Here is a 23271-nt window from a genome sequence, read left to right on the forward strand (position 1 = left end):
TTTTTTATATCAAACACTGTCTTTTCGTGAAGAGTACCTTCACGCCACTTGCTCGGTCAAAATTGGGATATCTCAATGAAAAACTTCTTTTTTTTTTTTTGACGGGTGAAAAAGTGTGAAAATGCTCACAGCACCTGGTATTCCCAGGCGGTGTTCCATCCAAGTACTAACAAGGCCCAACCCCGCTTGGCTTCCGAGATCAAACGAGATCGGGCTGGTCCAGGGTGGTATGGCCGTGAGCGAAATGTTCCAGGTCAAAACGGCCTTTTTTATATCAAACACTGTCTTTTCGTGAAGAGTACCTTCACGCCACTTGCTCGGTCAAAATTGGGATATCTCAATGAAAAACTTCTTTTTTTTTTTTTTTTTTTTTTTTTGACAGGTGAAAAAGTGTGAAAATGCTCACAGCACCTGGTATTCCCAGGCGGTCTCCCATCCAAGTACTAACCAGGCCCAACCCTGCTTGGCTTCCGAGATCAGACGAGATCGGGCTGGTCCAGGGTGGTATGGCCGTGAGCGAAATGTTCCAGGTCAAAACGGCCTTTTTTATATCAAACACTGTCTTTTCGTGAAGAGTACCTTCACGCCACTTGCTCGGTCAAAATTGGGATATCTCAATGAAAAACTTCTTCTTTTTTTTTTGACGGGTGAAAAAGTGTGAAAATGCTCACAGCACCTGGTATTCCCAGGCGGTGTTCCATCCAAGTACTAACAAGGCCCAACCCCGCTTGGCTTCCGAGATCAAACGAGATCGGGCAGGTCCAGGGTGGTATGGCCGTGAGCGAAATGTTCCAGGTCAAAACGGCCTTTTTTATATCAAACACTGTCTTTTCGTGAAGAGTACCTTCACGCCACTTGCTCGGTCAAAATTGGGATATCTCAATGAAAAACTTCTTTTTTTTTTTTTGACGGGTGAAAAAGTGTGAAAATGCTCACAGCACCTGGTATTCCCAGGCGGTCTCCCATCCAAGTACTAACAAGGCCCAACCCTGCTTGGCTTCCGAGATCAGACGAGATCGGGCTGGTCCAGGGTGGTATGGCCGTGAGCGAAATGTTCCAGGTCAAAACGGCCTTTTTTATATCAAACACTGTCTTTTCGTGAAGAGTACCTTCACGCCACTTGCTCGGTCAAAATTGGGATATCTCAATGAAAAACTTCTTTTTTTTTTTTTTTTTTTTTTTTTGACAGGTGAAAAAGTGTGAAAATGCTCACAGCACCTGGTATTCCCAGGCGGTCTCCCATCCAAGTACTAACCAGGCCCAACCCTGCTTGGCTTCCGAGATCAGACGAGATCGGGCTGGTCCAGGGTGGTATGGCCGTGAGCGAAATGTTCCAGGTCAAAACGGCCTTTTTTATATCAAACACTGTCTTTTCGTGAAGAGTACCTTCACGCCACTTGCTCGGTCAAAATTGGGATATCTCAATGAAAAACTTCTTCTTTTTTTTTTGACGGGTGAAAAAGTGTGAAAATGCTCACAGCACCTGGTATTCCCAGGCGGTGTTCCATCCAAGTACTAACAAGGCCCAACCCCGCTTGGCTTCCGAGATCAAACGAGATCGGGCAGGTCCAGGGTGGTATGGCCGTGAGCGAAATGTTCCAGGTCAAAACGGCCTTTTTTATATCAAACACTGTCTTTTCGTGAAGAGTACCTTCACGCCACTTGCTCGGTCAAAATTGGGATATCTCAATGAAAAACTTCTTTTTTTTTTTTGACGGGTGAAAAAGTGTGAAAATGCTCACAGCACCTGGTATTCCCAGGCGGTCTCCCATCCAAGTACTAACAAGGCCCAACCCTGCTTGGCTTCCGAGATCAGACGAGATCGGGCTGGTCCAGGGTGGTATGGCCGTGAGCGAAATGTTCCAGGTCAAAACGGCCTTTTTTATATCAAACACTGTCTTTTCGTGAAGAGTACCTTCACGCCACTTGCTCGGTCAAAATTGGGATATCTCAATGAAAAACTTCTTTTTTTTTTTTTTTTTTTTTTTTTGACAGGTGAAAAAGTGTGAAAATGCTCACAGCACCTGGTATTCCCAGGCGGTCTCCCATCCAAGTACTAACCAGGCCCAACCCTGCTTGGCTTCCGAGATCAGACGAGATCGGGCTGGTCCAGGGTGGTATGGCCGTGAGCGAAATGTTCCAGGTCAAAACGGCCTTTTTTATATCAAACACTGTCTTTTCGTGAAGAGTACCTTCACGCCACTTGCTCGGTCAAAATTGGGATATCTCAATGAAAAACTTCTTTTTTTTTTTTTGACGGGTGAAAAAGTGTGAAAATGCTCACAGCACCTGGTATTCCCAGGCGGTGTTCCATCCAAGTACTAACAAGGCCCAACCCCGCTTGGCTTCCGAGATCAAACGAGATCGGGCTGGTCCAGGGTGGTATGGCCGTGAGCGAAATGTTCCAGGTCAAAACGGCCTTTTTTATATCAAACACTGTCTTTTCGTGAAGAGTACCTTCACGCCACTTGCTCGGTCAAAATTGGGATATCTCAATGAAAAACTTCTTTTTTTTTTTTTTTTTTTTTTTTTGACAGGTGAAAAAGTGTGAAAATGCTCACAGCACCTGGTATTCCCAGGCGGTCTCCCATCCAAGTACTAACCAGGCCCAACCCTGCTTGGCTTCCGAGATCAGACGAGATCGGGCTGGTCCAGGGTGGTATGGCCGTGAGCGAAATGTTCCAGGTCAAAACGGCCTTTTTTATATCAAACACTGTCTTTTCGTGAAGAGTACCTTCACGCCACTTGCTCGGTCAAAATTGGGATATCTCAATGAAAAACTTCTTCTTTTTTTTTTGACGGGTGAAAAAGTGTGAAAATGCTCACAGCACCTGGTATTCCCAGGCGGTGTTCCATCCAAGTACTAACAAGGCCCAACCCCGCTTGGCTTCCGAGATCAAACGAGATCGGGCAGGTCCAGGGTGGTATGGCCGTGAGCGAAATGTTCCAGGTCAAAACGGCCTTTTTTATATCAAACACTGTCTTTTCGTGAAGAGTACCTTCACGCCACTTGCTCGGTCAAAATTGGGATATCTCAATGAAAAACTTCTTTTTTTTTTTTTGACGGGTGAAAAAGTGTGAAAATGCTCACAGCACCTGGTATTCCCAGGCGGTCTCCCATCCAAGTACTAACAAGGCCCAACCCTGCTTGGCTTCCGAGATCAGACGAGATCGGGCTGGTCCAGGGTGGTATGGCCGTGAGCGAAATGTTCCAGGTCAAAACGGCCTTTTTTATATCAAACACTGTCTTTTCGTGAAGAGTACCTTCACGCCACTTGCTCGGTCAAAATTGGGATATCTCAATGAAAAACTTCTTTTTTTTTTTTTTTTTTTTTTTTGACAGGTGAAAAAGTGTGAAAATGCTCACAGCACCTGGTATTCCCAGGCGGTCTCCCATCCAAGTACTAACCAGGCCCAACCCTGCTTGGCTTCCGAGATCAGACGAGATCGGGCTGGTCCAGGGTGGTATGGCCGTGAGCGAAATGTTCCAGGTCAAAACGGCCTTTTTTATATCAAACACTGTCTTTTCGTGAAGAGTACCTTCACGCCACTTGCTCGGTCAAAATTGGGATATCTCAATGAAAAACTTCTTCTTTTTTTTTTGACGGGTGAAAAAGTGTGAAAATGCTCACAGCACCTGGTATTCCCAGGCGGTGTTCCATCCAAGTACTAACAAGGCCCAACCCCGCTTGGCTTCCGAGATCAAACGAGATCGGGCAGGTCCAGGGTGGTATGGCCGTGAGCGAAATGTTCCAGGTCAAAACGGCCTTTTTTATATCAAACACTGTCTTTTCGTGAAGAGTACCTTCACGCCACTTGCTCGGTCAAAATTGGGATATCTCAATGAAAAACTTCTTTTTTTTTTTTTGACGGGTGAAAAAGTGTGAAAATGCTCACAGCACCTGGTATTCCCAGGCGGTCTCCCATCCAAGTACTAACAAGGCCCAACCCTGCTTGGCTTCCGAGATCAGACGAGATCGGGCTGGTCCAGGGTGGTATGGCCGTGAGCGAAATGTTCCAGGTCAAAACTCGTATAAATGGCTTTTTTTGCATCAAACACTGTCTTTTCGTGAAGAGTACCTTCACGCCACTTGCTCGGTCAAAATTGGGATATCTCAATGAAAAACTTCTTTTTTTTTTTTTTTTTTTTTTTTTGACAGGTGAAAAAGTGTGAAAATGCTCACAGCACCTGGTATTCCCAGGCGGTCTCCCATCCAAGTACTAACCAGGCCCAACCCTGCTTGGCTTCCGAGATCAGACGAGATCGGGCTGGTCCAGGGTGGTATGGCCGTGAGCGAAATGTTCCAGGTCAAAACGGCCTTTTTTATATCAAACACTGTCTTTTCGTGAAGAGTACCTTCACGCCACTTGCTCGGTCAAAATTGGGATATCTCAATGAAAAACTTCTTTTTTTTTTTTTGACGGGTGAAAAAGTGTGAAAATGCTCACAGCACCTGGTATTCCCAGGCGGTGTTCCATCCAAGTACTAACAAGGCCCAACCCCGCTTGGCTTCCGAGATCAAACGAGATCGGGCTGGTCCAGGGTGGTATGGCCGTGAGCGAAATGTTCCAGGTCAAAACGGCCTTTTTTATATCAAACACTGTCTTTTCGTGAAGAGTACCTTCACGCCACTTGCTCGGTCAAAATTGGGATATCTCAATGAAAAACTTCTTTTTTTTTTTTTTTTTTTTTTTTGACAGGTGAAAAAGTGTGAAAATGCTCACAGCACCTGGTATTCCCAGGCGGTCTCCCATCCAAGTACTAACCAGGCCCAACCCTGCTTGGCTTCCGAGATCAGACGAGATCGGGCTGGTCCAGGGTGGTATGGCCGTGAGCGAAATGTTCCAGGTCAAAACGGCCTTTTTTATATCAAACACTGTCTTTTCGTGAAGAGTACCTTCACGCCACTTGCTCGGTCAAAATTGGGATATCTCAATGAAAAACTTCTTCTTTTTTTTTTGACGGGTGAAAAAGTGTGAAAATGCTCACAGCACCTGGTATTCCCAGGCGGTGTTCCATCCAAGTACTAACAAGGCCCAACCCCGCTTGGCTTCCGAGATCAAACGAGATCGGGCAGGTCCAGGGTGGTATGGCCGTGAGCGAAATGTTCCAGGTCAAAACGGCCTTTTTTATATCAAACACTGTCTTTTCGTGAAGAGTACCTTCACGCCACTTGCTCGGTCAAAATTGGGATATCTCAATGAAAAACTTCTTTTTTTTTTTTTGACGGGTGAAAAAGTGTGAAAATGCTCACAGCACCTGGTATTCCCAGGCGGTCTCCCATCCAAGTACTAACAAGGCCCAACCCTGCTTGGCTTCCGAGATCAGACGAGATCGGGCTGGTCCAGGGTGGTATGGCCGTGAGCGAAATGTTCCAGGTCAAAACGGCCTTTTTTATATCAAACACTGTCTTTTCGTGAAGAGTACCTTCACGCCACTTGCTCGGTCAAAATTGGGATATCTCAATGAAAAACTTCTTTTTTTTTTTTTTTTTTTTTTTTGACAGGTGAAAAAGTGTGAAAATGCTCACAGCACCTGGTATTCCCAGGCGGTCTCCCATCCAAGTACTAACCAGGCCCAACCCTGCTTGGCTTCCGAGATCAGACGAGATCGGGCTGGTCCAGGGTGGTATGGCCGTGAGCGAAATGTTCCAGGTCAAAACGGCCTTTTTTATATCAAACACTGTCTTTTCGTGAAGAGTACCTTCACGCCACTTGCTCGGTCAAAATTGGGATATCTCAATGAAAAACTTCTTTTTTTTTTTTTGACGGGTGAAAAAGTGTGAAAATGCTCACAGCACCTGGTATTCCCAGGCGGTCTCCCATCCAAGTACTAACAAGGCCCAACCCCGCTTGGCTTCCGAGATCAAACGAGATCGGGCTGGTCCAGGGTGGTATGGCCGTGAGCGAAATGTTCCAGGTCAAAACGGCCTTTTTTATATCAAACACTGTCTTTTCGTGAAGAGTACCTTCACGCCACTTGCTCGGTCAAAATTGGGATATCTCAATGAAAAACTTCTTTTTTTTTTTTTGACGGGTGAAAAAGTGTGAAAATGCTCACAGCACCTGGTATTCCCAGGCGGTGTTCCATCCAAGTACTAACAAGGCCCAACCCCGCTTGGCTTCCGAGATCAAACGAGATCGGGCTGGTCCAGGGTGGTATGGCCGTGAGCGAAATGTTCCAGGTCAAAACTCGTATAAATGGCTTTTTTTGCATCAAACACTGTCTTTTCGTGAAGAGTACCTTCACGCCACTTGCTCGGTCAAAATTGGGATATCTCAATGAAAAACTTCTTTTTTTTTTTTTGACGGGTGAAAAAGTGTGAAAATGCTCACAGCACCTGGTATTCCCAGGCGGTCTCCCATCCAAGTACTAACCAGGCCCAACCCTGCTTGGCTTCCGAGATCAGACGAGATCGGGCTGGTCCAGGGTGGTATGGCCGTGAGCGAAATGTTCCAGGTCAAAACGGCCTTTTTTATATCAAACACTGTCTTTTCGTGAAGAGTACCTTCACGCCACTTGCTCGGTCAAAATTGGGATATCTCAATGAAAAACTTCTTCTTTTTTTTTTGACGGGTGAAAAAGTGTGAAAATGCTCACAGCACCTGGTATTCCCAGGCGGTGTTCCATCCAAGTACTAACCAGGCCCAACCCTGCTTGGCTTCCGAGATCAAACGAGATCGGGCTGGTCCAGGGTGGTATGGCCGTGAGCGAAATGTTCCAGGTCAAAACGGCCTTTTTTATATCAAACACTGTCTTTTCGTGAAGAGTACCTTCACGCCACTTGCTCGGTCAAAATTGGGATATCTCAATGAAAAACTTCTTTTTTTTTTTTTGACGGGTGAAAAAGTGTGAAAATGCTCACAGCACCTGGTATTCCCAGGCGGTCTCCCATCCAAGTACTAACCAGGCCCAACCCTGCTTGGCTTCCGAGATCAGACGAGATCGGGCTGGTCCAGGGTGGTATGGCCGTGAGCGAAATGTTCCAGGTCAAAACGGCCTTTTTTATATCAAACACTGTCTTTTCGTGAAGAGTACCTTCACGCCACTTGCTCGGTCAAAATTGGGATATCTCAATGAAAAACTTCTTTTTTTTTTTTTGACGGGTGAAAAAGTGTGAAAATGGTCACAGCACCTGGTATTCCCAGGCGGTCTCCCATCCAAGTACTAACAAGGCCCAACCCCGCTTGGCTTCCGAGATCAAACGAGATCGGGCTGGTCCAGGGTGGTATGGCCGTGAGCGAAATGTTCCAGGTCAAAACTCGTATAAATGGCTTTTTTTGCATCAAACACTGTCTTTTCGTGAAGAGTACCTTCACGCCACTTGCTCGGTCAAAATTGGGATATCTCAATGAAAAACTTCTTTTTTTTTTTTTGACGGGTGAAAAAGTGTGAAAATGCTCACAGCACCTGGTATTCCCAGGCGGTCTCCCATCCAAGTACTAACAAGGCCAAACCCCGCTTGGCTTCCGAGATCAAACGAGATCGGGCTGGTCCAGGGTGGTATGGCCGTGAGCGAAATGTTCCAGGTCAAAACGGCCTTTTTTATATCAAACACTGTCTTTTCGTGAAGAGTACCTTCACGCCACTTGCTCGGTCAAAATTGGGATATCTCAATGAAAAACTTCTTTTTTTTTTTTTGACAGGTGAAAAAGTGTGAAAACTCACAGCACCTGGTATTCCCAGGCGGTCTCCCATCCAAGTACTAACCAGGCCCAACCCTGCTTGGCTTCCGAGATCAGACGAGATCGGGCTGGTCCAGGGTGGTATGGCCGTGAGCGAAATGTTCCAGGTCAAAACGGCCTTTTTTATATCAAACACTGTCTTTTCGTGAAGAGTACCTTCACGCCACTTGCTCGGTCAAAATTGGGATATCTCAATGAAAAACTTCTTTTTTTTTTTTTGACGGGTGAAAAAGTGTGAAAATGCTCACAGCACCTGGTATTCCCAGGCGGTCTCCCATCCAAGTACTAACAAGGCCCAACCCTGCTTGGCTTCCGAGATCAGACGAGATCGGGCTGGTCCAGGGTGGTATGGCCGTGAGCGAAATGTTCCAGGTCAAAACGGCCTTTTTTATATCAAACACTGTCTTTTCGTGAAGAGTACCTTCACGCCACTTGCTCGGTCAAAATTGGGATATCTCAATGAAAAACTTCTTTTTTTTTTTTTGACGGGTGAAAAGGTGTGAAAATGCTCACAGCACCTTGTATTCCCAGGCGGTCTCCCATCCAAGTACTAACAAGGCCCAACCCCGCTTGGCTTCCGAGATCAAACGAGATCGGGCTGGTCCAGGGTGGTATGGCCGTGAGCGAAATGTTCCAGGTCAAAACGGCCTTTTTTATATCAAACACTGTCTTTTCGTGAAGAGTACCTTCACGCCACTTGCTCGGTCAAAATTGGGATATCTCAATGAAAAACTTCTTTTTTTTTTTTTGACGGGTGAAAAAGTGTGAAAATGCTCACAGCACCTGGTATTCCCAGGCGGTCTCCCATCCAAGTACTAACAAGGCCCAACCCTGCTTGGCTTCCGAGATCAGACGAGATCGGGCTGGTCCAGGGTGGTATGGCCGTGAGCGAAATGTTCCAGGTCAAAACGGCCTTTTTTATATCAAACACTGTCTTTTCGTGAAGAGTACCTTCACGCCACTTGCTCGGTCAAAATTGGGATATCTCAATGAAAAACTTCTTTTTTTTTTTTTGACGGGTGAAAAAGTGTGAAAATGCTCACAGCACCTGGTATTCCCAGGCGGTCTCCCATCCAAGTACTAACAAGGCCCAACCCTGCTTGGCTTCCGAGATCAGACGAGATCGGGCTGGTCCAGGGTGGTATGGCCGTGAGCGAAATGTTCCAGGTCAAAACGGCCTTTTTTATATCAAACACTGTCTTTTCGTGAAGAGTACCTTCACGCCACTTGCTCGGTCAAAATTGGGATATCTCAATGAAAAACTTCTTTTTTTTTTTTTGACGGGTGAAAAGGTGTGAAAATGCTCACAGCACCTTGTATTCCCAGGCGGTCTCCCATCCAAGTACTAACAAGGCCCAACCCCGCTTGGCTTCCGAGATCAAACGAGATCGGGCTGGTCCAGGGTGGTATGGCCGTGAGCGAAATGTTCCAGGTCAAAACGGCCTTTTTTATATCAAACACTGTCTTTTCGTGAAGAGTACCTTCACGCCACTTGCTCGGTCAAAATTGGGATATCTCAATGAAAAACTTCTTCTTTTTTTTTTGACGGGTGAAAAAGTGTGAAAATGCTCACAGCACCTGGTATTCCCAGGCGGTGTTCCATCCAAGTACTAACAAGGCCCAACCCCGCTTGGCTTCCGAGATCAAACGAGATCGGGCTGGTCCAGGGTGGTATGGCCGTGAGCGAAATGTTCCAGGTCAAAACGGCCTTTTTTATATCAAACACTGTCTTTTCGTGAAGAGTACCTTCACGCCACTTGCTCGGTCAAAATTGGGATATCTCAATGAAAAACTTCTTTTTTTTTTTTTGACGGGTGAAAAAGTGTGAAAATGCTCACAGCACCTGGTATTCCCAGGCGGTCTCCCATCCAAGTACTAACAAGGCCCAACCCTGCTTGGCTTCCGAGATCAGACGAGATCGGGCTGGTCCAGGGTGGTATGGCCGTGAGCGAAATGTTCCAGGTCAAAACGGCCTTTTTTATATCAAACACTGTCTTTTCGTGAAGAGTACCTTCACGCCACTTGCTCGGTCAAAATTGGGATATCTCAATGAAAAACTTCTTTTTTTTTTTTTGACGGGTGAAAAAGTGTGAAAATGCTCACAGCACCTTGTATTCCCAGGCGGTCTCCCATCCAAGTACTAACAAGGCCCAACCCCGCTTGGCTTCCGAGATCAAACGAGATCGGGCTGGTCCAGGGTGGTATGGCCGTGAGCGAAATGTTCCAGGTCAAAACGGCCTTTTTTATATCAAACACTGTCTTTTCGTGAAGAGTACCTTCACGCCACTTGCTCGGTCAAAATTGGGATATCTCAATGAAAAACTTCTTCTTTTTTTTTTGACGGGTGAAAAAGTGTGAAAATGCTCACAGCACCTGGTATTCCCAGGCGGTGTTCCATCCAAGTACTAACAAGGCCCAACCCCGCTTGGCTTCCGAGATCAAACGAGATCGGGCTGGTCCAGGGTGGTATGGCCGTGAGCGAAATGTTCCAGGTCAAAACGGCCTTTTTTATATCAAACACTGTCTTTTCGTGAAGAGTACCTTCACGCCACTTGCTCGGTCAAAATTGGGATATCTCAATGAAAAACTTCTTTTTTTTTTTTTGACGGGTGAAAAAGTGTGAAAATGCTCACAGCACCTGGTATTCCCAGGCGGTCTCCCATCCAAGTACTAACAAGGCCCAACCCTGCTTGGCTTCCGAGATCAGACGAGATCGGGCTGGTCCAGGGTGGTATGGCCGTGAGCGAAATGTTCCAGGTCAAAACGGCCTTTTTTATATCAAACACTGTCTTTTCGTGAAGAGTACCTTCACGCCACTTGCTCGGTCAAAATTGGGATATCTCAATGAAAAACTTCTTTTTTTTTTTTTGACGGGTGAAAAAGTGTGAAAATGCTCACAGCACCTTGTATTCCCAGGCGGTCTCCCATCCAAGTACTAACAAGGCCCAACCCCGCTTGGCTTCCGAGATCAAACGAGATCGGGCTGGTCCAGGGTGGTATGGCCGTGAGCGAAATGTTCCAGGTCAAAACGGCCTTTTTTATATCAAACACTGTCTTTTCGTGAAGAGTACCTTCACGCCACTTGCTCGGTCAAAATTGGGATATCTCAATGAAAAACTTCTTTTTTTTTTTTTTTTTTTTTTTTGACAGGTGAAAAAGTGTGAAAATGCTCACAGCACCTGGTATTCCCAGGCGGTCTCCCATCCAAGTACTAACCAGGCCCAACCCTGCTTGGCTTCCGAGATCAGACGAGATCGGGCTGGTCCAGGGTGGTATGGCCGTGAGCGAAATGTTCCAGGTCAAAACGGCCTTTTTTATATCAAACACTGTCTTTTCGTGAAGAGTACCTTCACGCCACTTGCTCGGTCAAAATTGGGATATCTCAATGAAAAACTTCTTTTTTTTTTTTTGACGGGTGAAAAAGTGTGAAAATGCTCACAGCACCTGGTATTCCCAGGCGGTGTTCCATCCAAGTACTAACAAGGCCCAACCCCGCTTGGCTTCCGAGATCAGACGAGATCGGGCTGGTCCAGGGTGGTATGGCCGTGAGCGAAATGTTCCAGGTCAAAACGGCCTTTTTTATATCAAACACTGTCTTTTCGTGAAGAGTACCTTCACGCCACTTGCTCGGTCAAAATTGGGATATCTCAATGAAAAACTTCTTTTTTTTTTTTTGACGGGTGAAAAAGTGTGAAAATGCTCACAGCACCTGGTATTCCCAGGCGGTCTCCCATCCAAGTACTAACAAGGCCCAACCCCGCTTGGCTTCCGAGATCAAACGAGATCGGGCTGGTCCAGGGTGGTATGGCCGTGAGCGAAATGTTCCAGGTCAAAACGGCCTTTTTTATATCAAACACTGTCTTTTCGTGAAGAGTACCTTCACGCCACTTGCTCGGTCAAAATTGGGATATCTCAATGAAAAACTTCTTTTTTTTTATTTATTTTTTTTTTTGACAGGTGAAAAAGTGTGAAAATGCTCACAGCACCTGGTATTCCCAGGCGGTCTCCCATCCAAGTACTAACCAGGCCCAACCCTGCTTGGCTTCCGAGATCAGACGAGATCGGGCTGGTCCAGGGTGGTATGGCCGTGAGCGAAATGTTCCAGGTCAAAACGGCCTTTTTTATATCAAACACTGTCTTTTCGTGAAGAGTACCTTCACGCCACTTGCTCGGTCAAAATTGGGATATCTCAATGAAAAACTTCTTTTTTTTTTTTTGACGGGTGAAAAAGTGTGAAAATGCTCACAGCACCTGGTATTCCCAGGCGGTGTTCCATCCAAGTACTAACAAGGCCCAACCCCGCTTGGCTTCCGAGATCAAACGAGATCGGGCTGGTCCAGGGTGGTATGGCCGTGAGCGAAATGTTCCAGGTCAAAACTCGTATAAATGGCTTTTTTTGCATCAAACACTGTCTTTTCGTGAAGAGTACCTTCACGCCACTTGCTCGGTCAAAATTGGGATATCTCAATGAAAAACTTCTTTTTTTTTTTTTGACGGGTGAAAAAGTGTGAAAATGCTCACAGCACCTGGTATTCCCAGGCGGTCTCCCATCCAAGTACTAACAAGGCCCAACCCCGCTTGGCTTCCGAGATCAAACGAGATCGGGCTGGTCCAGGGTGGTATGGCCGTGAGCGAAATGTTCCAGGTCAAAACGGCCTTTTTTATATCAAACACTGTCTTTTCGTGAAGAGTACCTTCACGCCACTTGCTCGGTCAAAATTGGGATATCTCAATGAAAAACTTCTTTTTTTTAATTTTTTTTTTTTTTTGACAGGTGAAAAAGTGTGAAAATGCTCACAGCACCTGGTATTCCCAGGCGGTCTCCCATCCAAGTACTAACCAGGCCCAACCCTGCTTGGCTTCCGAGATCAGACGAGATCGGGCTGGTCCAGGGTGGTATGGCCGTGAGCGAAATGTTCCAGGTCAAAACGGCCTTTTTTATATCAAACACTGTCTTTTCGTGAAGAGTACCTTCACGCCACTTGCTCGGTCAAAATTGGGATATCTCAATGAAAAACTTCTTTTTTTTTTTTTGACGGGTGAAAAAGTGTGAAAATGCTCACAGCACCTGGTATTCCCAGGCGGTGTTCCATCCAAGTACTAACAAGGCCCAACCCCGCTTGGCTTCCGAGATCAAACGAGATCGGGCTGGTCCAGGGTGGTATGGCCGTGAGCGAAATGTTCCAGGTCAAAACTCGTATAAATGGCTTTTTTTGCATCAAACACTGTCTTTTCGTGAAGAGTACCTTCACGCCACTTGCTCGGTCAAAATTGGGATATCTCAATGAAAAACTTCTTTTTTTTTTTTTGACGGGTGAAAAAGTGTGAAAATGCTCACAGCACCTGGTATTCCCAGGCGGTCTCCCATCCAAGTACTAACAAGGCCAAACCCCGCTTGGCTTCCGAGATCAAACGAGATCGGGCTGGTCCAGGGTGGTATGGCCGTGAGCGAAATGTTCCAGGTCAAAACGGCCTTTTTTATATCAAACACTGTCTTTTCGTGAAGAGTACCTTCACGCCACTTGCTCGGTCAAAATTGGGATATCTCAATGAAAAACTTCTTTTTTTTTTTTTGACGGGTGAAAAAGTGTGAAAATGCTCACAGCACCTTGTATTCCCAGGCGGTCTCCCATCCAAGTACTAACAAGGCCCAACCCCGCTTGGCTTCCGAGATCAAACGAGATCGGGCTGGTCCAGGGTGGTATGGCCGTGAGCGAAATGTTCCAGGTCAAAACGGCCTTTTTTATATCAAACACTGTCTTTTCGTGAAGAGTACCTTCACGCCACTTGCTCGGTCAAAATTGGGATATCTCAATGAAAAACTTCTTTTTTTTTTTTTGACGGGTGAAAAAGTGTGAAAATGCTCACAGCACCTGGTATTCCCAGGCGGTCTCCCATCCAAGTACTAACAAGGCCCAACCCCGCTTGGCTTCCGAGATCAAACGAGATCGGGCTGGTCCAGGGTGGTATGGCCGTGAGCGAAATGTTCCAGGTCAAAACGGCCTTTTTTATATCAAACACTGTCTTTTCGTGAAGAGTACCTTCACGCCACTTGCTCGGTCAAAATTGGGATATCTCAATGAAAAACTTCTTCTTTTTTTTTTTTTTTTTTTTTGACAGGTGAAAAAGTGTGAAAATGCTCACAGCACCTGGTATTCCCAGGCGGTCTCCCATCCAAGTACTAACCAGGCCCAACCCTGCTTGGCTTCCGAGATCAGACGAGATCGGGCTGGTCCAGGGTGGTATGGCCGTGAGCGAAATGTTCCAGGTCAAAACGGCCTTTTTTATATCAAACACTGTCTTTTCGTGAAGAGTACCTTCACGCCACTTGCTCGGTCAAAATTGGGATATCTCAATGAAAAACTTCTTTTTTTTTTTTTGACGGGTGAAAAAGTGTGAAAATGCTCACAGCACCTGGTATTCCCAGGCGGTGTTCCATCCAAGTACTAACAAGGCCCAACCCCGCTTGGCTTCCGAGATCAGACGAGATCGGGCTGGTCCAGGGTGGTATGGCCGTGAGCGAAATGTTCCAGGTCAAAACGGCCTTTTTTATATCAAACACTGTCTTTTCGTGAAGAGTACCTTCACGCCACTTGCTCGGTCAAAATTGGGATATCTCAATGAAAAACTTCTTTTTTTTTTTTTGACGGGTGAAAAAGTGTGAAAATGCTCACAGCACCTGGTATTCCCAGGCGGTCTCCCATCCAAGTACTAACAAGGCCCAACCCCGCTTGGCTTCCGAGATCAAACGAGATCGGGCTGGTCCAGGGTGGTATGGCCGTGAGCGAAATGTTCCAGGTCAAAACGGCCTTTTTTATATCAAACACTGTCTTTTCGTGAAGAGTACCTTCACGCCACTTGCTCGGTCAAAATTGGGATATCTCAATGAAAAACTTCTTTTTTTTTATTTATTTTTTTTTTTGACAGGTGAAAAAGTGTGAAAATGCTCACAGCACCTGGTATTCCCAGGCGGTCTCCCATCCAAGTACTAACCAGGCCCAACCCTGCTTGGCTTCCGAGATCAGACGAGATCGGGCTGGTCCAGGGTGGTATGGCCGTGAGCGAAATGTTCCAGGTCAAAACGGCCTTTTTTATATCAAACACTGTCTTTTCGTGAAGAGTACCTTCACGCCACTTGCTCGGTCAAAATTGGGATATCTCAATGAAAAACTTCTTTTTTTTTTTTTGACGGGTGAAAAAGTGTGAAAATGCTCACAGCACCTGGTATTCCCAGGCGGTGTTCCATCCAAGTACTAACAAGGCCCAACCCCGCTTGGCTTCCGAGATCAAACGAGATCGGGCTGGTCCAGGGTGGTATGGCCGTGAGCGAAATGTTCCAGGTCAAAACTCGTATAAATGGCTTTTTTTGCATCAAACACTGTCTTTTCGTGAAGAGTACCTTCACGCCACTTGCTCGGTCAAAATTGGGATATCTCAATGAAAAACTTCTTTTTTTTTTTTTGACGGGTGAAAAAGTGTGAAAATGCTCACAGCACCTGGTATTCCCAGGCGGTCTCCCATCCAAGTACTAACAAGGCCCAACCCCGCTTGGCTTCCGAGATCAAACGAGATCGGGCTGGTCCAGGGTGGTATGGCCGTGAGCGAAATGTTCCAGGTCAAAACGGCCTTTTTTATATCAAACACTGTCTTTTCGTGAAGAGTACCTTCACGCCACTTGCTCGGTCAAAATTGGGATATCTCAATGAAAAACTTCTTTTTTTTAATTTTTTTTTTTTTTTGACAGGTGAAAAAGTGTGAAAATGCTCACAGCACCTGGTATTCCCAGGCGGTCTCCCATCCAAGTACTAACCAGGCCCAACCCTGCTTGGCTTCCGAGATCAGACGAGATCGGGCTGGTCCAGGGTGGTATGGCCGTGAGCGAAATGTTCCAGGTCAAAACGGCCTTTTTTATATCAAACACTGTCTTTTCGTGAAGAGTACCTTCACGCCACTTGCTCGGTCAAAATTGGGATATCTCAATGAAAAACTTCTTTTTTTTTTTTTGACGGGTGAAAAAGTGTGAAAATGCTCACAGCACCTGGTATTCCCAGGCGGTGTTCCATCCAAGTACTAACAAGGCCCAACCCCGCTTGGCTTCCGAGATCAAACGAGATCGGGCTGGTCCAGGGTGGTATGGCCGTGAGCGAAATGTTCCAGGTCAAAACTCGTATAAATGGCTTTTTTTGCATCAAACACTGTCTTTTCGTGAAGAGTACCTTCACGCCACTTGCTCGGTCAAAATTGGGATATCTCAATGAAAAACTTCTTTTTTTTTTTTTGACGGGTGAAAAAGTGTGAAAATGCTCACAGCACCTGGTATTCCCAGGCGGTCTCCCATCCAAGTACTAACAAGGCCAAACCCCGCTTGGCTTCCGAGATCAAACGAGATCGGGCTGGTCCAGGGTGGTATGGCCGTGAGCGAAATGTTCCAGGTCAAAACGGCCTTTTTTATATCAAACACTGTCTTTTCGTGAAGAGTACCTTCACGCCACTTGCTCGGTCAAAATTGGGATATCTCAATGAAAAACTTCTTTTTTTTTTTTTGACGGGTGAAAAAGTGTGAAAATGCTCACAGCACCTGGTATTCCCAGGCGGTCTCCCATCCAAGTACTAACAAGGCCAAACCCCGCTTGGCTTCCGAGATCAAACGAGATCGGGCTGGTCCAGGGTGGTATGGCCGTGAGCGAAATGTTCCAGGTCAAAACGGCCTTTTTTATATCAAACACTGTCTTTTCGTGAAGAGTACCTTCACGCCACTTGCTCGGTCAAAATTGGGATATCTCAATGAAAAACTTCTTTTTTTTTTTTTGACGGGTGAAAAAGTGTGAAAATGCTCACAGCACCTTGTATTCCCAGGCGGTCTCCCATCCAAGTACTAACAAGGCCCAACCCCGCTTGGCTTCCGAGATCAAACGAGATCGGGCTGGTCCAGGGTGGTATGGCCGTGAGCGAAATGTTCCAGGTCAAAACGGCCTTTTTTATATCAAACACTGTCTTTTCGTGAAGAGTACCTTCACGCCACTTGCTCGGTCAAAATTGGGATATCTCAATGAAAAACTTCTTTTTTTTTTTTTGACGGGTGAAAAAGTGTGAAAATGCTCACAGCACCTGGTATTCCCAGGCGGTCTCCCATCCAAGTACTAACAAGGCCCAACCCCGCTTGGCTTCCGAGATCAAACGAGATCGGGCTGGTCCAGGGTGGTATGGCCGTGAGCGAAATGTTCCAGGTCAAAACGGCCTTTTTTATATCAAACACTGTCTTTTCGTGAAGAGTACCTTCACGCCACTTGCTCGGTCAAAATTGGGATATCTCAATGAAAAACTTCTTTTTTTTTTTTTTTTTTTTTTTTGACAGGTGAAAAAGTGTGAAAATGCTCACAGCACCTGGTATTCCCAGGCGGTCTCCCATCCAAGTACTAACCAGGCCCAACCCTGCTTGGCTTCCGAGATCAGACGAGATCGGGCTGGTCCAGGGTGGTATGGCCGTGAGCGAAATGTTCCAGGTCAAAACGGCCTTTTTTATATCAAACACTGTCTTTTCGTGAAGAGTACCTTCACGCCACTTGCTCGGTCAAAATTGGGATATCTCAATGAAAAACTTCTTTTTTTTTTTTTGACGGGTGAAAAAGTGTGAAAATGCTCACAGCACCTGGTATCCCCAGGCGGTGTTCCATCCAAGTACTAACAAGGCCCAACCCCGCTTGGCTTCCGAGATCAAACGAGATCGGGCTGGTCCAGGGTGGTATGGCCGTGAGCGAAATGTTCCAGGTCAAAACTCGTATAAATGGCTTTTTTTGCATCAAACACTGTCTTTTCGTGAAGAGTACCTTCACGCCACTTGCTCGGTCAAAATTGGGATATCTCAATGAAAAACTTCTTTTTTTTTTTTTGACGGGTGAAAAAGTGTGAAAATGCTCACAGCACCTGGTATTCCCAGGCGGTCTCCCATCCAAGTACTAACAAGGCCAAACCCCGCTTGGCTTCCGAGATCAAACGAGATCGGGCTGGTCCAGGGTGGTATGGCCGTGAGCGAAATGTTCCAGGTCAAAACGGCCTTTTTTATATCAAACACTGTCTTTTCGTGAAGAGTACCTTCACGCCACTTGCTCGGTCAAAATTGGGATATCTCAATGAAAAACTTCTTTTTTTTTTTTTTTTTTTTTTTTGACAGGTGAAAAAGTGTGAAAATGCTCACAGCACCTGGTATTCCCAGGCGGTCTCCCATCCAAGTACTAACCAGGCCCAACCCTGCTTGGCTTCCGAGATCAGACGAGATCGGGCTGGTCCAGGGTGGTATGGCCGTGAGCGAAATGTTCCAGGTCAAAACGGCCTTTTTTATATCAAACACTGTCTTTTCGTGAAGAGTACCTTCACGCCACTTGCTCGGTCAAAATTGGGATATCTCAATGAAAAACTTCTTTTTTTTTTTTTGACGGGTGAAAAAGTGTGAAAATGCTCACAGCACCTGGTATTCCCAGGCGGTGTTCCATCCAAGTACTAACAAGGCCCAACCCCGCTTGGCTTCCGAGATCAGACGAGATCGGGCTGGTCCAGGGTGGTATGGCCGTGAGCGAAATGTTCCAGGTCAAAACGGCCTTTTTTATATCAAACACTGTCTTTTCGTGAAGAGTACCTTCACGCCACTTGCTCGGTCAAAATTGGGATATCTCAATGAAAAACTTCTTTTTTTTTTTTTGACGGGTGAAAAAGTGTGAAAATGCTCACAGCACCTGGTATTCCCAGGCGGTCTCCCATCCAAGTACTAACAAGGCCCAACCCCGCTTGGCTTCCGAGATCAAACGAGATCGGGCTGGTCCAGGGTGGTATGGCCGTGAGCGAAATGTTCCAGGTCAAAACGGCCTTTTTTATATCAAACACTGTCTTTTCGTGAAGAGTACCTTCACGCCACTTGCTCGGTCAAAATTGGGATATCTCAATGAAAAACTTCTTTTTTTTTATTTTTTTTTTTTTTTGACAGGTGAAAAAGTGTGAAAATGCTCACAGCACCTGGTATTCCCAGGCGGTCTCCCATCCAAGTACTAACCAGGCCCAACCCTGCTTGGCTTCCGAGATCAGACGAGATCGGGCTGGTCCAGGGTGGTATGGCCGTGAGCGAAATGTTCCAGGTCAAAACGGCCTTTTTTATATCAAACACTGTCTTTTCGTGAAGAGTACCTTCACGCCACTTGCTCGGTCAAAATTGGGATATCTCAATGAAAAACTTCTTTTTTTTTTTTTGACGGGTGAAAAAGTGTGAAAATGCTCACAGCACCTGGTATTCCCAGGCGGTGTTCCATCCAAGTACTAACAAGGCCCAACCCCGCTTGGCTTCCGAGATCAAACGAGATCGGGCTGGTCCAGGGTGGTATGGCCGTGAGCGAAATGTTCCAGGTCAAAACTCGTATAAATGGCTTTTTTTGCATCAAACACTGTCTTTTCGTGAAGAGTACCTTCACGCCACTTGCTCGGTCAAAATTGGGATATCTCAATGAAAAACTTCTTTTTTTTTTTTTTGACGGGTGAAAAAGTGTGAAAATGCTCACAGCACCTGGTATTCCCAGGCGGTCTCCCATCCAAGTACTAACAAGGCCCAACCCCGCTTGGCTTCCGAGATCAAACGAGATCGGGCTGGTCCAGGGTGGTATGGCCGTGAGCGAAATGTTCCAGGTCAAAACGGCCTTTTTTATATCAAACACTGTCTTTTCGTGAAGAGTACCTTCACGCCACTTGCTCGGTCAAAATTGGGATATCTCAATGAAAAACTTCTTTTTTTTAATTTTTTTTTTTTTTTGACAGGTGAAAAAGTGTGAAAATGCTCACAGCACCTGGTATTCCCAGGCGGTCTCCCATCCAAGTACTAACCAGGCCCAACCCTGCTTGGCTTCCGAGATCAGACGAGATCGGGCTGGTCCAGGGTGGTATGGCCGTGAGCGAAATGTTCCAGGTCAAAACGGCCTTTTTTATATCAAACACTGTCTTTTCGTGAAGAGTACCTTCACGCCACTTGCTCGGTCAAAATTGGGATATCTCAATGAAAAACTTCTTTTTTTTTTTTTGACGGGTGAAAAAGTGTGAAAATGCTCACAGCACCTGGTATTCCCAGGCGGTGTTCCATCCAAGTACTAACAAGGCCCAACCCCGCTTGGCTTCCGAGATCAAACGAGATCGGGCTGGTCCAGGGTGGTATGGCCGTGAGCGAAATGTTCCAGGTCAAAACTCGTATAAATGGCTTTTTTTGCATCAAACACTGTCTTTTCGTGAAGAGTACCTTCACGCCACTTGCTCGGTCAAAATTGGGATATCTCAATGAAAAACTTCTTTTTTTTTTTTTGACGGGTGAAAAAGTGTGAAAATGCTCACAGCACCTGGTATTCCCAGGCGGTCTCCCATCCAAGTACTAACAAGGCCAAACCCCGCTTGGCTTCCGAGATCAAACGAGATCGGGCTGGTCCAGGGTGGTATGGCCGTGAGCGAAATGTTCCAGGTCAAAACGGCCTTTTTTATATCAAACACTGTCTTTTCGTGAAGAGTACCTTCACGCCACTTGCTCGGTCAAAATTGGGATATCTCAATGAAAAACTTCTTTTTTTTTTTTTGACGGGTGAAAAAGTGTGAAAATGCTCACAGCACCTTGTATTCCCAGGCGGTCTCCCATCCAAGTACTAACAAGGCCCAACCCCGCTTGGCTTCCGAGATCAAACGAGATCGGGCTGGTCCAGGGTGGTATGGCCGTGAGCGAAATGTTCCAGGTCAAAACGGCCTTTTTTATATCAAACACTGTCTTTTCGTGAAGAGTACCTTCACGCCACTTGCTCGGTCAAAATTGGGATATCTCAATGAAAAACTTCTTTTTTTTTTTTTGACGGGTGAAAAAGTGTGAAAATGCTCACAGCACCTGGTATTCCCAGGCGGTCTCCCATCCAAGTACTAACAAGGCCCAACCCCGCTTGGCTTCCGAGATCAAACGAGATCGGGCTGGTCCAGGGTGGTATGGCCGTGAGCGAAATGTTCCAGGTCAAAACTCGTATAAATGGCTTTTTTTGCATCAAACACTGTCTTTTCGTGAAGAGTACCTTCACGCCACTTGCTCGGTCAAAATTGGGATATCTCAATGAAAAACTTCTTTTTTTTTTTTTGACGGGTGAAAAAGTGTGAAAATGCTCACAGCACCTGGTATTCCCAGGCGGTCTCCCATCCAAGTACTAACAAGGCCAAACCCCGCTTGGCTTCCGAGATCAAACGAGATCGGGCTGGTCCAGGGTGGTATGGCCGTGAGCGAAATGTTCCAGGTCAAAACGGCCTTTTTTATATCAAACACTGTCTTTTCGTGAAGAGTACCTTCACGCCACTTGCTCGGTCAAAATTGGGATATCTCAATGAAAAACTTCTTTTTTTTTTTTTGACGGGTGAAAAAGTGTGAAAATGCTCACAGCACCTTGTATTCCCAGGCGGTCTCCCATCCAAGTACTAACAAGGCCCAACCCCGCTTGGCTTCCGAGATCAAACGAGATCGGGCTGGTCCAGGGTGGTATGGCCGTGAGCGAAATGTTCCAGGTCAAAACGGCCTTTTTTATATCAAACACTGTCTTTTCGTGAAGAGTACCTTCACGCCACTTGCTCGGTCAAAATTGGGATATCTCAATGAAAAACTTCTTTTTTTTTTTTTGACGGGTGAAAAAGTGTGAAAATGCTCACAGCACCTGGTATTCCCAGGCGGTCTCCCATCCAAGTACTAACAAGGCCCAACCCCGCTTGGCTTCCGAGATCAAACGAGATCGGGCTGGTCCAGGGTGGTATGGCCGTGAGCGAAATGTTCCAGGTCAAAACGGCCTTTTTTATATCAAACACTGTCTTTTCGTGAAGAGTACCTTCACGCCACTTGCTCGGTCAAAATTGGGATATCTCAATGAAAAACTTCTTTTTTTTTTTTTTTTTTTTTTTTTGACAGGTGAAAAAGTGTGAAAATGCTCACAGCACCTGGTATTCCCAGGCGGTCTCCCATCCAAGTACTAACCAGGCCCAACCCTGCTTGGCTTCCGAGATCAGACGAGATCGGGCTGGTCCAGGGTGGTATGGCCGTGAGCGAAATGTTCCAGGTCAAAACGGCCTTTTTTATATCAAACACTGTCTTTTCGTGAAGAGTACCTTCACGCCACTTGCTCGGTCAAAATTGGGATATCTCAATGAAAAACTTCTTTTTTTTTTTTTGACGGGTGAAAAAGTGTGAAAATGCTCACAGCACCTGGTATCCCCAGGCGGTGTTCCATCCAAGTACTAACAAGGCCCAACCCCGCTTGGCTTCCGAGATCAAACGAGATCGGGCTGGTCCAGGGTGGTATGGCCGTGAGCGAAATGTTCCAGGTCAAAACTCGTATAAATGGCTTTTTTTGCATCAAACACTGTCTTTTCGTGAAGAGTACCTTCACGCCACTTGCTCGGTCAAAATTGGGATATCTCAATGAAAAACTTCTTTTTTTTTTTTTGACGGGTGAAAAAGTGTGAAAATGCTCACAGCACCTGGTATTCCCAGGCGGTCTCCCATCCAAGTACTAACAAGGCCAAACCCCGCTTGGCTTCCGAGATCAAACGAGATCGGGCTGGTCTTTTTTTTTTTTTTTTTTTTTTATCTTTTATTATCAAAAACATCTTAAAACAAGTATTTACATATATTTACATGAATGTACAGACATACATGACACACAAGGGCAAGGGAATAGGATACACAAGGGCAGGGGGAGACGAGACAAAAAATTACAGAAAATCAAACACACAATCATTCTCCAAACATTCTTCAGTGATGGGGGGTGATGCCGTGGTTGGGGGGGGTGATGCCGGGGTCAGAAGAGGATGTCCAGGTTTCCAGAGGGTGTGAGGTGGATCAGGGTGTTGTGGGGGACGAGGTGGGTGATGAACCGGTGCTCTGCTGCCATGTGGAGGTGTCGGAGGTGTGCGGCCAAGAGTCCTTTGAAGATGGGCCAGGGTGCTGCTGTTTTATTGTCACGGAGATGGATGTTCCTGTTGAGATATAATGTGTACCGGGCTATGGAGAGGGTTAGTCGGGCGAGATGGGTGTTGGCTCCAGAGCGACTCTGTCCGGGACCAAAGAGGAGGAGCCAGGGCTCCTGGTCGTCCCCTCCTAGGGCCGCCGGCGGTGGGAGCCTCCAGGACAGCCTCCGAGCGAGGAGGTCCTGCAGTCGGGACCAGAACGGGCGGACGGCCGGGCAGGTGTACAGCATGTGCTCCAGGGTCTCGGGGGGTCCGTGGCACACGGGGCAGTCCGCAGCGTAGCTGTCGGGAAGAAATGCGTGCAGTGCTGCGGATGTAAAGACGATCCTGTGTCTAAATCTGAAGTCAAAATGACCTACGTTATGTGGGGTGTACCAATTAAAGATGTTGGCCCAGATGGTTGCGATGGTGCGTGCGGGGAATGTTAATGACCATTTGTGTTCCGAGGCGGGACGCCCGAGCACTCCCGGCAACAACAACTGATACAGGATGCGGGTGGGTAGGTCTGTGAAAATCCTAAACCTCCCCGTGCTAACAAATACATTAAAATTCAACTTACCTGTCGTGCTCCCCATTTGG

The 23271-nt window shown here is 46.4% G+C and overlaps 52 non-coding genes and 30 pseudogenes across 52 annotated transcripts; all 82 read right to left on the reverse strand.

Moving 5' to 3' along the window:
* Positions 1 to 122: 122 nt before the first annotated feature.
* Positions 123 to 241, reverse strand: LOC140345432 (5S ribosomal RNA; annotated as a pseudogene).
* Positions 242 to 399: 158 nt separating this feature from the next.
* Positions 400 to 518, reverse strand: LOC140345875 (5S ribosomal RNA). The gene has a single exon (XR_011924144.1). It is a non-coding gene; the product is annotated as a 5S ribosomal RNA (ribosomal RNA).
* A 146-nt stretch (positions 519 to 664) lies between these two features.
* On the reverse strand, positions 665 to 783 carry LOC140345212 (5S ribosomal RNA; annotated as a pseudogene).
* Positions 784 to 929: 146 nt separating this feature from the next.
* On the reverse strand, positions 930 to 1048 carry LOC140384223 (5S ribosomal RNA). The gene has a single exon (XR_011932904.1). It is a non-coding gene; the product is annotated as a 5S ribosomal RNA (ribosomal RNA).
* A 158-nt stretch (positions 1049 to 1206) lies between these two features.
* LOC140345876 (5S ribosomal RNA) lies at positions 1207 to 1325 on the reverse strand. The gene has a single exon (XR_011924145.1). It is a non-coding gene; the product is annotated as a 5S ribosomal RNA (ribosomal RNA).
* A 146-nt stretch (positions 1326 to 1471) lies between these two features.
* On the reverse strand, positions 1472 to 1590 carry LOC140345213 (5S ribosomal RNA; annotated as a pseudogene).
* Positions 1591 to 1735: 145 nt separating this feature from the next.
* LOC140384225 (5S ribosomal RNA) lies at positions 1736 to 1854 on the reverse strand. The gene has a single exon (XR_011932905.1). It is a non-coding gene; the product is annotated as a 5S ribosomal RNA (ribosomal RNA).
* A 158-nt stretch (positions 1855 to 2012) lies between these two features.
* LOC140345877 (5S ribosomal RNA) lies at positions 2013 to 2131 on the reverse strand. The gene has a single exon (XR_011924146.1). It is a non-coding gene; the product is annotated as a 5S ribosomal RNA (ribosomal RNA).
* Positions 2132 to 2277: 146 nt separating this feature from the next.
* On the reverse strand, positions 2278 to 2396 carry LOC140345433 (5S ribosomal RNA; annotated as a pseudogene).
* Positions 2397 to 2554: 158 nt separating this feature from the next.
* LOC140345879 (5S ribosomal RNA) lies at positions 2555 to 2673 on the reverse strand. Its single transcript, XR_011924147.1, has one exon. It is a non-coding gene; the product is annotated as a 5S ribosomal RNA (ribosomal RNA).
* A 146-nt stretch (positions 2674 to 2819) lies between these two features.
* On the reverse strand, positions 2820 to 2938 carry LOC140345214 (5S ribosomal RNA; annotated as a pseudogene).
* Positions 2939 to 3084: 146 nt separating this feature from the next.
* On the reverse strand, positions 3085 to 3203 carry LOC140384226 (5S ribosomal RNA). Its single transcript, XR_011932906.1, has one exon. It is a non-coding gene; the product is annotated as a 5S ribosomal RNA (ribosomal RNA).
* Positions 3204 to 3360: 157 nt separating this feature from the next.
* LOC140345881 (5S ribosomal RNA) lies at positions 3361 to 3479 on the reverse strand. Its single transcript, XR_011924149.1, has one exon. It is a non-coding gene; the product is annotated as a 5S ribosomal RNA (ribosomal RNA).
* Positions 3480 to 3625: 146 nt separating this feature from the next.
* Positions 3626 to 3744, reverse strand: LOC140345215 (5S ribosomal RNA; annotated as a pseudogene).
* Positions 3745 to 3890: 146 nt separating this feature from the next.
* Positions 3891 to 4009, reverse strand: LOC140384227 (5S ribosomal RNA). The gene has a single exon (XR_011932907.1). It is a non-coding gene; the product is annotated as a 5S ribosomal RNA (ribosomal RNA).
* A 168-nt stretch (positions 4010 to 4177) lies between these two features.
* LOC140345882 (5S ribosomal RNA) lies at positions 4178 to 4296 on the reverse strand. Its single transcript, XR_011924150.1, has one exon. It is a non-coding gene; the product is annotated as a 5S ribosomal RNA (ribosomal RNA).
* A 146-nt stretch (positions 4297 to 4442) lies between these two features.
* Positions 4443 to 4561, reverse strand: LOC140345434 (5S ribosomal RNA; annotated as a pseudogene).
* A 157-nt stretch (positions 4562 to 4718) lies between these two features.
* On the reverse strand, positions 4719 to 4837 carry LOC140345883 (5S ribosomal RNA). Its single transcript, XR_011924151.1, has one exon. It is a non-coding gene; the product is annotated as a 5S ribosomal RNA (ribosomal RNA).
* Positions 4838 to 4983: 146 nt separating this feature from the next.
* On the reverse strand, positions 4984 to 5102 carry LOC140345216 (5S ribosomal RNA; annotated as a pseudogene).
* Positions 5103 to 5248: 146 nt separating this feature from the next.
* Positions 5249 to 5367, reverse strand: LOC140384228 (5S ribosomal RNA). Its single transcript, XR_011932908.1, has one exon. It is a non-coding gene; the product is annotated as a 5S ribosomal RNA (ribosomal RNA).
* Positions 5368 to 5524: 157 nt separating this feature from the next.
* Positions 5525 to 5643, reverse strand: LOC140345884 (5S ribosomal RNA). The gene has a single exon (XR_011924152.1). It is a non-coding gene; the product is annotated as a 5S ribosomal RNA (ribosomal RNA).
* A 146-nt stretch (positions 5644 to 5789) lies between these two features.
* On the reverse strand, positions 5790 to 5908 carry LOC140384310 (5S ribosomal RNA). The gene has a single exon (XR_011932985.1). It is a non-coding gene; the product is annotated as a 5S ribosomal RNA (ribosomal RNA).
* A 146-nt stretch (positions 5909 to 6054) lies between these two features.
* On the reverse strand, positions 6055 to 6173 carry LOC140345435 (5S ribosomal RNA; annotated as a pseudogene).
* Positions 6174 to 6329: 156 nt separating this feature from the next.
* Positions 6330 to 6448, reverse strand: LOC140345885 (5S ribosomal RNA). The gene has a single exon (XR_011924153.1). It is a non-coding gene; the product is annotated as a 5S ribosomal RNA (ribosomal RNA).
* Positions 6449 to 6594: 146 nt separating this feature from the next.
* On the reverse strand, positions 6595 to 6713 carry LOC140384268 (5S ribosomal RNA). Its single transcript, XR_011932945.1, has one exon. It is a non-coding gene; the product is annotated as a 5S ribosomal RNA (ribosomal RNA).
* Positions 6714 to 6859: 146 nt separating this feature from the next.
* Positions 6860 to 6978, reverse strand: LOC140345886 (5S ribosomal RNA). The gene has a single exon (XR_011924154.1). It is a non-coding gene; the product is annotated as a 5S ribosomal RNA (ribosomal RNA).
* Positions 6979 to 7124: 146 nt separating this feature from the next.
* Positions 7125 to 7243, reverse strand: LOC140345217 (5S ribosomal RNA; annotated as a pseudogene).
* Positions 7244 to 7399: 156 nt separating this feature from the next.
* Positions 7400 to 7518, reverse strand: LOC140345358 (5S ribosomal RNA; annotated as a pseudogene).
* Positions 7519 to 7662: 144 nt separating this feature from the next.
* On the reverse strand, positions 7663 to 7781 carry LOC140384006 (5S ribosomal RNA). The gene has a single exon (XR_011932707.1). It is a non-coding gene; the product is annotated as a 5S ribosomal RNA (ribosomal RNA).
* A 146-nt stretch (positions 7782 to 7927) lies between these two features.
* LOC140384230 (5S ribosomal RNA) lies at positions 7928 to 8046 on the reverse strand. Its single transcript, XR_011932910.1, has one exon. It is a non-coding gene; the product is annotated as a 5S ribosomal RNA (ribosomal RNA).
* A 146-nt stretch (positions 8047 to 8192) lies between these two features.
* On the reverse strand, positions 8193 to 8311 carry LOC140384061 (5S ribosomal RNA). The gene has a single exon (XR_011932756.1). It is a non-coding gene; the product is annotated as a 5S ribosomal RNA (ribosomal RNA).
* A 146-nt stretch (positions 8312 to 8457) lies between these two features.
* On the reverse strand, positions 8458 to 8576 carry LOC140384231 (5S ribosomal RNA). Its single transcript, XR_011932911.1, has one exon. It is a non-coding gene; the product is annotated as a 5S ribosomal RNA (ribosomal RNA).
* Positions 8577 to 8722: 146 nt separating this feature from the next.
* LOC140384232 (5S ribosomal RNA) lies at positions 8723 to 8841 on the reverse strand. The gene has a single exon (XR_011932912.1). It is a non-coding gene; the product is annotated as a 5S ribosomal RNA (ribosomal RNA).
* Positions 8842 to 8987: 146 nt separating this feature from the next.
* On the reverse strand, positions 8988 to 9106 carry LOC140384062 (5S ribosomal RNA). Its single transcript, XR_011932757.1, has one exon. It is a non-coding gene; the product is annotated as a 5S ribosomal RNA (ribosomal RNA).
* Positions 9107 to 9252: 146 nt separating this feature from the next.
* Positions 9253 to 9371, reverse strand: LOC140345436 (5S ribosomal RNA; annotated as a pseudogene).
* Positions 9372 to 9517: 146 nt separating this feature from the next.
* On the reverse strand, positions 9518 to 9636 carry LOC140384233 (5S ribosomal RNA). Its single transcript, XR_011932913.1, has one exon. It is a non-coding gene; the product is annotated as a 5S ribosomal RNA (ribosomal RNA).
* Positions 9637 to 9782: 146 nt separating this feature from the next.
* Positions 9783 to 9901, reverse strand: LOC140384063 (5S ribosomal RNA). The gene has a single exon (XR_011932758.1). It is a non-coding gene; the product is annotated as a 5S ribosomal RNA (ribosomal RNA).
* Positions 9902 to 10047: 146 nt separating this feature from the next.
* LOC140345438 (5S ribosomal RNA) lies at positions 10048 to 10166 on the reverse strand (annotated as a pseudogene).
* A 146-nt stretch (positions 10167 to 10312) lies between these two features.
* Positions 10313 to 10431, reverse strand: LOC140384234 (5S ribosomal RNA). Its single transcript, XR_011932914.1, has one exon. It is a non-coding gene; the product is annotated as a 5S ribosomal RNA (ribosomal RNA).
* Positions 10432 to 10577: 146 nt separating this feature from the next.
* On the reverse strand, positions 10578 to 10696 carry LOC140384064 (5S ribosomal RNA). The gene has a single exon (XR_011932759.1). It is a non-coding gene; the product is annotated as a 5S ribosomal RNA (ribosomal RNA).
* Positions 10697 to 10853: 157 nt separating this feature from the next.
* On the reverse strand, positions 10854 to 10972 carry LOC140345887 (5S ribosomal RNA). Its single transcript, XR_011924155.1, has one exon. It is a non-coding gene; the product is annotated as a 5S ribosomal RNA (ribosomal RNA).
* Positions 10973 to 11118: 146 nt separating this feature from the next.
* LOC140345344 (5S ribosomal RNA) lies at positions 11119 to 11237 on the reverse strand (annotated as a pseudogene).
* A 146-nt stretch (positions 11238 to 11383) lies between these two features.
* LOC140384311 (5S ribosomal RNA) lies at positions 11384 to 11502 on the reverse strand. The gene has a single exon (XR_011932986.1). It is a non-coding gene; the product is annotated as a 5S ribosomal RNA (ribosomal RNA).
* A 158-nt stretch (positions 11503 to 11660) lies between these two features.
* LOC140345888 (5S ribosomal RNA) lies at positions 11661 to 11779 on the reverse strand. The gene has a single exon (XR_011924156.1). It is a non-coding gene; the product is annotated as a 5S ribosomal RNA (ribosomal RNA).
* Positions 11780 to 11925: 146 nt separating this feature from the next.
* LOC140345439 (5S ribosomal RNA) lies at positions 11926 to 12044 on the reverse strand (annotated as a pseudogene).
* A 156-nt stretch (positions 12045 to 12200) lies between these two features.
* On the reverse strand, positions 12201 to 12319 carry LOC140384313 (5S ribosomal RNA). The gene has a single exon (XR_011932988.1). It is a non-coding gene; the product is annotated as a 5S ribosomal RNA (ribosomal RNA).
* Positions 12320 to 12477: 158 nt separating this feature from the next.
* On the reverse strand, positions 12478 to 12596 carry LOC140345889 (5S ribosomal RNA). The gene has a single exon (XR_011924157.1). It is a non-coding gene; the product is annotated as a 5S ribosomal RNA (ribosomal RNA).
* Positions 12597 to 12742: 146 nt separating this feature from the next.
* On the reverse strand, positions 12743 to 12861 carry LOC140345440 (5S ribosomal RNA; annotated as a pseudogene).
* A 156-nt stretch (positions 12862 to 13017) lies between these two features.
* Positions 13018 to 13136, reverse strand: LOC140345359 (5S ribosomal RNA; annotated as a pseudogene).
* A 146-nt stretch (positions 13137 to 13282) lies between these two features.
* Positions 13283 to 13401, reverse strand: LOC140384065 (5S ribosomal RNA). The gene has a single exon (XR_011932760.1). It is a non-coding gene; the product is annotated as a 5S ribosomal RNA (ribosomal RNA).
* A 146-nt stretch (positions 13402 to 13547) lies between these two features.
* On the reverse strand, positions 13548 to 13666 carry LOC140384314 (5S ribosomal RNA). Its single transcript, XR_011932989.1, has one exon. It is a non-coding gene; the product is annotated as a 5S ribosomal RNA (ribosomal RNA).
* Positions 13667 to 13823: 157 nt separating this feature from the next.
* On the reverse strand, positions 13824 to 13942 carry LOC140345890 (5S ribosomal RNA). Its single transcript, XR_011924158.1, has one exon. It is a non-coding gene; the product is annotated as a 5S ribosomal RNA (ribosomal RNA).
* A 146-nt stretch (positions 13943 to 14088) lies between these two features.
* Positions 14089 to 14207, reverse strand: LOC140345345 (5S ribosomal RNA; annotated as a pseudogene).
* Positions 14208 to 14353: 146 nt separating this feature from the next.
* On the reverse strand, positions 14354 to 14472 carry LOC140384316 (5S ribosomal RNA). The gene has a single exon (XR_011932990.1). It is a non-coding gene; the product is annotated as a 5S ribosomal RNA (ribosomal RNA).
* Positions 14473 to 14630: 158 nt separating this feature from the next.
* LOC140345892 (5S ribosomal RNA) lies at positions 14631 to 14749 on the reverse strand. The gene has a single exon (XR_011924160.1). It is a non-coding gene; the product is annotated as a 5S ribosomal RNA (ribosomal RNA).
* Positions 14750 to 14895: 146 nt separating this feature from the next.
* LOC140345441 (5S ribosomal RNA) lies at positions 14896 to 15014 on the reverse strand (annotated as a pseudogene).
* A 156-nt stretch (positions 15015 to 15170) lies between these two features.
* Positions 15171 to 15289, reverse strand: LOC140384317 (5S ribosomal RNA). The gene has a single exon (XR_011932991.1). It is a non-coding gene; the product is annotated as a 5S ribosomal RNA (ribosomal RNA).
* A 158-nt stretch (positions 15290 to 15447) lies between these two features.
* On the reverse strand, positions 15448 to 15566 carry LOC140345893 (5S ribosomal RNA). Its single transcript, XR_011924161.1, has one exon. It is a non-coding gene; the product is annotated as a 5S ribosomal RNA (ribosomal RNA).
* A 146-nt stretch (positions 15567 to 15712) lies between these two features.
* LOC140345442 (5S ribosomal RNA) lies at positions 15713 to 15831 on the reverse strand (annotated as a pseudogene).
* A 156-nt stretch (positions 15832 to 15987) lies between these two features.
* LOC140345360 (5S ribosomal RNA) lies at positions 15988 to 16106 on the reverse strand (annotated as a pseudogene).
* A 146-nt stretch (positions 16107 to 16252) lies between these two features.
* On the reverse strand, positions 16253 to 16371 carry LOC140345361 (5S ribosomal RNA; annotated as a pseudogene).
* A 146-nt stretch (positions 16372 to 16517) lies between these two features.
* LOC140384066 (5S ribosomal RNA) lies at positions 16518 to 16636 on the reverse strand. The gene has a single exon (XR_011932761.1). It is a non-coding gene; the product is annotated as a 5S ribosomal RNA (ribosomal RNA).
* A 146-nt stretch (positions 16637 to 16782) lies between these two features.
* LOC140384318 (5S ribosomal RNA) lies at positions 16783 to 16901 on the reverse strand. The gene has a single exon (XR_011932992.1). It is a non-coding gene; the product is annotated as a 5S ribosomal RNA (ribosomal RNA).
* A 157-nt stretch (positions 16902 to 17058) lies between these two features.
* On the reverse strand, positions 17059 to 17177 carry LOC140345895 (5S ribosomal RNA). The gene has a single exon (XR_011924162.1). It is a non-coding gene; the product is annotated as a 5S ribosomal RNA (ribosomal RNA).
* A 146-nt stretch (positions 17178 to 17323) lies between these two features.
* On the reverse strand, positions 17324 to 17442 carry LOC140345596 (5S ribosomal RNA; annotated as a pseudogene).
* A 156-nt stretch (positions 17443 to 17598) lies between these two features.
* Positions 17599 to 17717, reverse strand: LOC140345362 (5S ribosomal RNA; annotated as a pseudogene).
* A 157-nt stretch (positions 17718 to 17874) lies between these two features.
* On the reverse strand, positions 17875 to 17993 carry LOC140345896 (5S ribosomal RNA). Its single transcript, XR_011924163.1, has one exon. It is a non-coding gene; the product is annotated as a 5S ribosomal RNA (ribosomal RNA).
* Positions 17994 to 18139: 146 nt separating this feature from the next.
* LOC140345346 (5S ribosomal RNA) lies at positions 18140 to 18258 on the reverse strand (annotated as a pseudogene).
* Positions 18259 to 18404: 146 nt separating this feature from the next.
* On the reverse strand, positions 18405 to 18523 carry LOC140384319 (5S ribosomal RNA). Its single transcript, XR_011932993.1, has one exon. It is a non-coding gene; the product is annotated as a 5S ribosomal RNA (ribosomal RNA).
* A 158-nt stretch (positions 18524 to 18681) lies between these two features.
* On the reverse strand, positions 18682 to 18800 carry LOC140345897 (5S ribosomal RNA). The gene has a single exon (XR_011924164.1). It is a non-coding gene; the product is annotated as a 5S ribosomal RNA (ribosomal RNA).
* Positions 18801 to 18946: 146 nt separating this feature from the next.
* On the reverse strand, positions 18947 to 19065 carry LOC140345443 (5S ribosomal RNA; annotated as a pseudogene).
* Positions 19066 to 19222: 157 nt separating this feature from the next.
* LOC140384320 (5S ribosomal RNA) lies at positions 19223 to 19341 on the reverse strand. Its single transcript, XR_011932994.1, has one exon. It is a non-coding gene; the product is annotated as a 5S ribosomal RNA (ribosomal RNA).
* A 158-nt stretch (positions 19342 to 19499) lies between these two features.
* On the reverse strand, positions 19500 to 19618 carry LOC140345898 (5S ribosomal RNA). The gene has a single exon (XR_011924165.1). It is a non-coding gene; the product is annotated as a 5S ribosomal RNA (ribosomal RNA).
* Positions 19619 to 19764: 146 nt separating this feature from the next.
* On the reverse strand, positions 19765 to 19883 carry LOC140345444 (5S ribosomal RNA; annotated as a pseudogene).
* Positions 19884 to 20039: 156 nt separating this feature from the next.
* LOC140345363 (5S ribosomal RNA) lies at positions 20040 to 20158 on the reverse strand (annotated as a pseudogene).
* A 146-nt stretch (positions 20159 to 20304) lies between these two features.
* LOC140384067 (5S ribosomal RNA) lies at positions 20305 to 20423 on the reverse strand. Its single transcript, XR_011932762.1, has one exon. It is a non-coding gene; the product is annotated as a 5S ribosomal RNA (ribosomal RNA).
* A 146-nt stretch (positions 20424 to 20569) lies between these two features.
* LOC140384321 (5S ribosomal RNA) lies at positions 20570 to 20688 on the reverse strand. Its single transcript, XR_011932995.1, has one exon. It is a non-coding gene; the product is annotated as a 5S ribosomal RNA (ribosomal RNA).
* Positions 20689 to 20844: 156 nt separating this feature from the next.
* LOC140345366 (5S ribosomal RNA) lies at positions 20845 to 20963 on the reverse strand (annotated as a pseudogene).
* A 146-nt stretch (positions 20964 to 21109) lies between these two features.
* LOC140384068 (5S ribosomal RNA) lies at positions 21110 to 21228 on the reverse strand. Its single transcript, XR_011932763.1, has one exon. It is a non-coding gene; the product is annotated as a 5S ribosomal RNA (ribosomal RNA).
* A 146-nt stretch (positions 21229 to 21374) lies between these two features.
* LOC140384322 (5S ribosomal RNA) lies at positions 21375 to 21493 on the reverse strand. The gene has a single exon (XR_011932996.1). It is a non-coding gene; the product is annotated as a 5S ribosomal RNA (ribosomal RNA).
* Positions 21494 to 21651: 158 nt separating this feature from the next.
* On the reverse strand, positions 21652 to 21770 carry LOC140345899 (5S ribosomal RNA). Its single transcript, XR_011924166.1, has one exon. It is a non-coding gene; the product is annotated as a 5S ribosomal RNA (ribosomal RNA).
* A 146-nt stretch (positions 21771 to 21916) lies between these two features.
* On the reverse strand, positions 21917 to 22035 carry LOC140345597 (5S ribosomal RNA; annotated as a pseudogene).
* Positions 22036 to 23271: the final 1236 nt, after the last annotated feature.

This window comes from Eucyclogobius newberryi, unplaced genomic scaffold, assembly GCF_026437365.1.
Source record: "Eucyclogobius newberryi isolate DKJ021-1_F unplaced genomic scaffold, fEucNew1.0.hap1 SCAF_56, whole genome shotgun sequence".
NCBI lineage: Eukaryota > Metazoa > Chordata > Actinopteri > Gobiiformes > Gobiidae > Eucyclogobius > Eucyclogobius newberryi.